Source organism: Dermacentor andersoni, chromosome 7, assembly GCF_023375885.2.
Source record: "Dermacentor andersoni chromosome 7, qqDerAnde1_hic_scaffold, whole genome shotgun sequence".
In the NCBI taxonomy this organism is placed as follows: Eukaryota; Metazoa; Arthropoda; class Arachnida; order Ixodida; family Ixodidae; genus Dermacentor; species Dermacentor andersoni.
This window is the reverse complement of record NC_092820.1, coordinates 66,693,245-66,701,066: the sequence shown is the minus strand read 5'-3', so window position 1 is coordinate 66,701,066 and position 7,822 is coordinate 66,693,245.

Genomic DNA, 7,822 nt, shown 5'->3' with positions numbered 1-7,822 from the left:
TAAAGTCCCCAGCAACTATCAGAGGAGAGTATTTGGCTATCGACGTCGCCTTCCTAAGCAGGGAGTTAAACGTCTGTCTCTGGTCTGACGGCGGGCTATAGACATTAAGCACAAAGACGCTCTGCTTGAGACGCCCGTGCGGTATAACCTCCACGAAAAGGGCCTCCATCTTACCCCGTCCAGATTGGATTGGATGTTCAATAAAGGCTAGATTTTTGTTGATCATCGTAGCTAGTCCTCTGCCTCCCTCGTTCCTGACCGACACAGTGTTGAAGCCAGAGAGGGTAGGGTCGTCACATAGTGTCTCCTGTAATAACAAAATCTGCGGTTTTTCCACCTCATTCGCCAAAAGTTGCCGTAACGGAGCCTTGCGCCTTTGAAAACTAGCGCAGTTCCACTGCCATATTACCAGCTCTTTATGATCGCCCGCCATGATGCTACAACATACCTTGCTCCACCGCCGGAGCAACCTCGGAGTGATTCACTGCCTTGCTTTGCGCTCGGACCTTGGATTTGGCCTTAATCGCCGCCTTTTTTTCTAGTACAGTCACTCTTTGGATCAAAAGCTTTACGCTTTCCTGATTTTCTCTACTTATCCTAAGTAGTTCTTCCAACATCTTTCTTTGCTGGACCTCTCCCTCAGACGTTTCCGAGTCGCTCTCGTCGTTAGGAAGGGGGGCCTTACGCTTTGCTTTAGTGAGTCCTACGCGGGGTATATGTTCGACTACCTGCGGCGTCTGGTCGCTCGCCTCTATTTCAATGGACTTTGGGTTTGCCTTGGCGGCCTTGAGTCGGCGTACCTCCTCTCTAAGCTCCTTAACTTCCTTAAGTAATGCGTCAACGTGTGACCTACTACCATGCTCTGGCGAAGCCGACCGCGTTACCTCCGTGGGTCTCTGTGGCTCCTTCTTCTTCTTCCCTTTGACACGGTCCGCCCAGGTAGGCTCCTCCTGGATCCGCACGCTGGACACCGAGCGTCCTCTTGATCTGGAGCGCTGCCTGATTGCCCCGCGCTTCTGCGCAGCTGGCGTGCGAGAGCGACTTCTTTCGGTGCTGCGCTCCTGCACAGCTGGCGTACGCGAGCGGCTCCTGCCGCCAGCCGTAATGACGTCGGTTCCCAGCTTCAGCTGCTCGGCGCGTCGACGCCGCTGCCGCCGTCTTCTTCTGACAGTATATATTTTTTGTTTTCCCTAGCGCAGCCAGATGCATGAAATTAGGGATAATTGCAAAAACTAAAGTGAACGCGCCTGCTCATTTATAGACAAGCTCGCCTTGCGGCGATGTGCTCTGCCGTCCTTGAATTTGCGTAGTCAGGGACGATCTACCCGAGTACAAGCCACTCGGAGAGCGCGAACTAATGCTGGCTTTTGCGCAGTCAAATCCGCAGTCAGTAATCGAAGACATGGGAAATCGACGCACTAATGGCAGGAATCTTCAAAGTTTTCGTATGTTCGAAGCCCACCGCAGCTATGTGCCGCACCGTGCTTCAAGTGATGCGGCTGTGTACTATTAGCCGCCAGAAACACATGAATTCGCTGGCGCCGATAGTAGTTTTGGAGAACTCGCACGAGCAGTACTCGTACGCAGGTCATCAACAGGCTCATGCCCGGAATGAGCCAACAGTGACTGCACTAGCTCGCAGTCTTCTTGGCAGCACGGCCGATCTGCCTCGGCACCGCTGTGGAATAATTCAGTTACCGAAGCACTCCAGAGGATTGCACCGGTCCCTAAAACGATCCCCTTGAAAATGAGCAGCATCGTCAGCAAAATGAAGCCTATGGAGGCAACTGGTGTCCATTGGAAAAAGCGGTTGAGGCGAGATTCTCGAGTAAAACGTTTGAGTTTTTCTTCACTCAAGGCGCGTTTCGAGTGGGGCGAATCGTGAAATGGGACACCGATCTCAAGGTGCATTTCGAGTGGAGGGTCGAGCAGAAGTGCGTTTGTGAATAAACGTGTTAATCTGCATTATAAGTACCCTAAACAACGTCTCCCACATTCTGTTTTCGTTACGTTTGCTGTATTTCTGCTTATCCGACAAAGAGACTGAGGGCGAGAGTAGCTTTTGCTTGTCAAGCAACTACTGCCCTCTGTTGATAATTTGCTCTTAGAACCATGAAAAATATATGCAGATACCTTAAAACACTTAAAATTAATCGAATATATCATACAGGGAAGCCCAAAAGCGCCTTCTTGGAGCGAAAAGAACGAAAAATCAAATAAGGATTAAAAATATGAATTGGCCGGTATGTGAACTACTCCTGCAAGGAATCAGTGTATTAACGATAAATATGAGAAAGGACGGAGTGTGTGTTGCTGCACATACAAGAAAAAAATCGCCATCATCATCATCATCATCATCATCTTTTATTTACTTATTTACTTTATTTATTTACTTACATACCTACAGCGCCCAATGTTGGGCGCTGTACAATACAAATTATGGAAATACAGATGATTGATGTTACAAAAGGATAGATCTCATACACAATACAACAAAATATTGATATTGAAAACACAGTACTTAACACAACATTACACTAGAGGTTATTATGAAATACAATATAAATACACTTTAGTACATAATACGACGCAAGATATTATTAATAAACATAATAAAGGAAAAAAAAGTGCGAGTAAAAAAAAAGCCGCGGACAGGAAAGGTTAATCTCCTATTCTGTCCGAAGCGAAACACATTTTAGAACTAAAGATATAAATGTTTCGACAACAAAGTTTCGAACACAGATGGTGTTGCTGTAACAATTTCAAGCGGCAGTTTATTCCAATCATGTACAGTTTTTGGAAAGAAGGAATGCTTATATAGGTTGATACGGCATTTGTATTCTTGCACCTTTAGCGGATGATCTGTTCTAGGCGATATGTAGCTTGGGTTTCCGCAAATATTTCCGTCGGTTCTCGAGAAGTGGCCATCCCAAGTTAACACGTATTTGTGATGAGCTCTGAGTGAAATCATAGTTGGCAGTGGGCGGCGCGTTTTTGTATTCGTTCCAGTTGGTTAATGGCTGTGTTTGTCTCTGGGTCCCAGGCAGAGCTGCCGTACTCTAACATCGGACGAACGTTTGTTAAATAAAGCGTTTCCTTTACCTTATGGGGGGCTCTCCAGAAATTACGTTTTAGAAAATGTAACATACGACTAGCCTTTAACGCCACGCTCTCTATATGGTCATTCCAAGAAAGATTATTTGTAAAGACAACGCCTAAGTACTTGTAACTAGTTACCTCGATCAATGGTTCACTGTTTAGAAAGCAATTTTTAACAAGTGGTACCCTCTTGTTAGTGAAGCGAATGACATTGCACTTGGCAGAGTTTAATTTCATGCTCCAGATGTCGCACCACGTGGACACTGTTAGAAGGTCATTTTGTAAGATACTTGAATCGGCAGGGGACGTAATGGTGCGATATATGCAACAATCATCAGCATACAGGCGTATGTGACTGGAAAGATGCGTTCCTATGTCATTTATGAATATTAGAAATAACAGTGGGCCCAAGACGGACCCCTGTGGAACGCCCGATAAGACTTCAGTCTCTGATGAGGTCAGTCCTTCAAGGACAACACGCTGCTTTCTACCAGTAAGATACGCCTCAAGGCATTTCATCAGTGATGCTGGAATTTTGATGGCAGACAGTTTTGTGAGTAGAAGGTTATGTGCAACAGAATCAAAAGCTTTCTGAAAATCCAGAAATACGCAGTCAACCTGGTGTCCGTTATTTATTGATGATGCGATATCATGGGTGAATTCGATTAGCTGAGTGTCACATGAGAATCCCCGGCGAAACCCATGTTGCGTGGGGCAAAAGAATCCGTTGCTCTGTAAGTAACTCATTAAGTTGGTATAAATTATATGCTCTAGTAGCTTACATTAGACGCTAATTAGTGAAATAGGTCTGTAATTTTTTGTCTTTGTCTTGTCGCCGCCTTTGAATACAGGTACTACGTTACCACTTTTCCAATCTTTAGGCAGGGACCCCTCTTCGATAGATGCCTGAAAAAGAATTACTAGAAATGGGGCGACGGATGCAGCACAGTTCTTTAAGACATAGTTTGGAATGTGGTCAGGACCAGATGCGGAGCTAACTTTAACGTTCTTGAGCAGTGAAGCAACTCCCTGTTCTGTTATGTCTATGTTTTCCATTTGTTCGTAGTCGGTAGGAATTGGTAAGTCTTTCACAATAGCAGCAGTGCCGGAAAATATTGATTGGAAGTAGTGATTGAAGTGCTCAGTTTTGCCGGTTACGTCATCACCGTAATTTACGTCATCTACAGTATCAGGCACAGTTACTTTGTTGTTCCCTTTACTTTTGACATACTTCCAGAGATCTTTCGGATTAGATTTTATTTTATCACCTAATGTGCGCAGGTATGTAGCCTCAGCGTTCCTCATTTCTTTGTTGATAGTCTTGCTTAGGTCTTTCATCTTAAGATACGTGTTGGAATCCGGGCATGCGCAATATTTGCGATATAATCAGTGCCTTCTGTTAATAATTGATCGAAGGTTGTGGTTCATCCATCGCTTATCAGTTTGCCGTCGGGACGATACGATGCGTGATGGGACGTAAACTTGAACTAATGACAATAGCTTAGCTTTAAACAAACACCAGGCAGAATTAACGTCGATGTTTGAGGTGTGTCGACGAAATTGAGGTAGAAAGCCGTCAAGTTCCAGAGATAGCGATGAGTAATCTGCTTTATTATAAAAGAACACCTTCCGTGGCGGTGGGCTTTTTCGGCGCATAGCAGTACACGTTAGTTTTGCAGCAACGACTTCGTGGTCGCTTATACCGGGAATTACGGTGACGCTGGATACAAGATCTCGATCGTTACAGAGGAACAGATCAATTACGCTTTCATTAGCGGATCCTAACCTTGTTGAGCGCTCAACAAACTGGAACAGAGCGTTGGCTTTTATCAGCTCGCAAAATGCTGTGGAAATAAGAGACGAGGAATTGTTTTGCGGTTGAAAGTTTTCCCATTTAATATGGGGAAAGTTAAAGTCGCCACCAAGAATAATATATGTCGTGTTTAACGAGAGCATGATGTCATTCATTTGAAACAAAGGCTTCGGTGACCTGCAGTTTGGGGGCCTGTAGAATGATCCGATTGCTACAGAGTGGCCGTTTGCGAGCATCACCCTACACCAGACCGTTTCGCAAAGGCAGCTTTCTACGTTGACGGGAGTGCTGCTGAGACTGCTGTCGATCAAAACAAAGACGCCACCACCGTGGCAGTTGCGGTCTTTTCTGTAAACAGTGTAGTCTGACGGAAATAGTTCGCTGTTGTAGACTGAACTATCTAGCCATGACTCTGTGCCAATGACTACATGTGGTTTTGTCGATTCCAAGAGAGATTCAAACTCATGTTTTTTGTTTTTTAGACTTCGACAATTCACGACAATGAAATTCAGGTTGTGAGCCGTCTTCCGAGATGTAGCGAACTGTGATGGCTATTCGTCTAACTCGATTACGTTATCGGAATCAGCATTGTACTTGTAGGTCTTTTTACCTATTTTGAGCTTATTGAAGATAAGTTTGAAATCACTGCCACGTGATTTAGCAAACTGAAGCAACTTCTTGCGCTCAAAACAAACCTTCTTAGAGTAGTCTCCACTAATGCCAAATCCCGTTCCCTTTAGTCTCGAGGCGGCCTCAAGGACGCGTTGTCTTTCTTTAAATGATATAAATTTTACTATTAATGGTCTTTTCTTGTGCTCAGAGTACCGCCCTATTCTATGTGCTCTCTCCATAGATTGTAGTTCAAGTGACACATTTAATTTCTCTGCACAGAAGGACGTAATCTTTTCTTCTGATTCAGCCCATGTTTCCTTCGCGGTGTCGGGAAGGCCGAAAAAAATCAAGTTATTCCGGCGAGACCTATTTTCTAGGTCGTCTTGGCTATCACGCATTGAGGCAAGTGCAGAAGTGGCCGAGTCAACACGACATGAAATCCTTTCTATGGTGGCATGCAGTGATGTGACGCGTGATGCGGTTTCCTCAGCGAGTTGAACTTTGACACTCAAATCGTTTATCTTTTGTTCCATAGCTTGCTGATTAGCTCGAAGGCAGCGGATCTCATCTAGTATGTCGGACTGCCCTTGCATCATCAATGGAATTTTCATAATAGCTTGAAACATTTGCTGTTCTGTTCTTGTTCTTGTTCTTGATCATCATCATCTTTTATGTCCGTTGCAGGACGAAGGCCTCTCCCTGCGATTTCCAATTACCCCTGTCCTGCGCCAACCAGTTTCAACTAGCACCCGCGAATTTCCTAATTTTGTTACACCACCTAGTCTTCTGTTGTCCTGTACCGCGCTTCCCTTCTCTTGGTACCCATTCTGTCACCCTAATAGTCCAACTATTATCTAACCTGCGCATTACATGACCTGCCTAGCACCATTTCTTTCTTTTAATATCGATTAGATACTTAAAAGGAAGAGGTCTGGACACCGACCAAAAATGGTTTAAAAGAGTTATTTACGTTTCGGCTCCCCCACGGGAGCCTTGTTCACAATGAAAGAAGCGGCAGAGCTCTGCCGCTTCTTTCATTGTGAACAAGGCTCCCGTGGGGGAGCCGGCAGAGCTCTGCCGAAAGAAGCGGCAGAGCTCTGCCGCTTCTTTCATTGTGAACAAGGCTCCCGTGGGGGAGCCGAAACGTAAATAACTCTTTTAAACCATTTTTGGTCGGTGTCCAGACCTCTTCCTTTTAAGTATGCATCATCCCGACCAGACGGGCTTCCGTCATACTCTCAACTTCATCCAATATCGATTAGAATATCGTCTACACCCATTTGCTCTCTGATCCAAACCGATCTCTTACTGTCTCCTAATGTTATGCCTAGCAATCTTCGTTTCATCGCTATTTGCGAGGTCCTTAACTTCTTATGAAGCTTTTTTGTCAGTCTCCAAGTCTCTGCGCCATATGTCAGCACAGGTAAAATGCACTGATTGTAAACCTTCATTTTCAATGATAACGGTAAGCTTCCAGTCAGGAGTTCACGATGTCTGCCGATTGCGATCCAACTCATTTTTATTCTGTGAATTTCCTTCTCATGGTCAGAGTTCCGTGTGATTAGTTCACCTAGGTAAACGTACTCCATCACAGACTCTAGAGGCTGACTTGCGATCCTGAGCTCTTATTTCTTTGCCCGGTTGTTCATAATTATCTTTGTCTTCCGCATCTTAATCTTTAACCACACTCTTACACTCTCCCTGTTAAAGCCCTCAATCATTTGTTGTAACTAGTCTGCACTGTCGCTGAACAGAACAATGTCATCGGCAAACCGAAGGTTGCTGAGGTATTCGCCGTCGATCCTTACTCCTAAAACTTCCCAGTTTAATAAGTTGAATACTTCCTCCAAGCACGCAGTGAATAGCATTGGAGAGATTGTGTTCTTGTCAGACCTCTTTCTTTATAGGTAACTTCCTACTTTTCCTGTAGAATTAAGATAGCCGTGGAATCTCTGTAGATATTTTCCAGGGTATTTACGTAAGCGGTCTGTACTCCTTGATTACGCAATGCCTCTATGACTGCTGGTATCTCTACTGAATGAAATGCTTTTTCGTAATCTATGAAAGCCATGTAGAGAGGCTGGCTTATTGCACTTTGCGGATTTCTCGATGACCTCACTATTGACATGGATGAGATCCATTGTATAGTATCCCTTCCCGAAGAAAGCCTGTTCCCTTGGTTGACTAAAGTTGAGTATTGCTTTTATTCTGTTGGATATATTCTTGGTGAACATTTTATATAATACTGGGAGTAAGCTAATGGTCCTTTAACGGCTCCCTTCACTGTGTAATATTTTA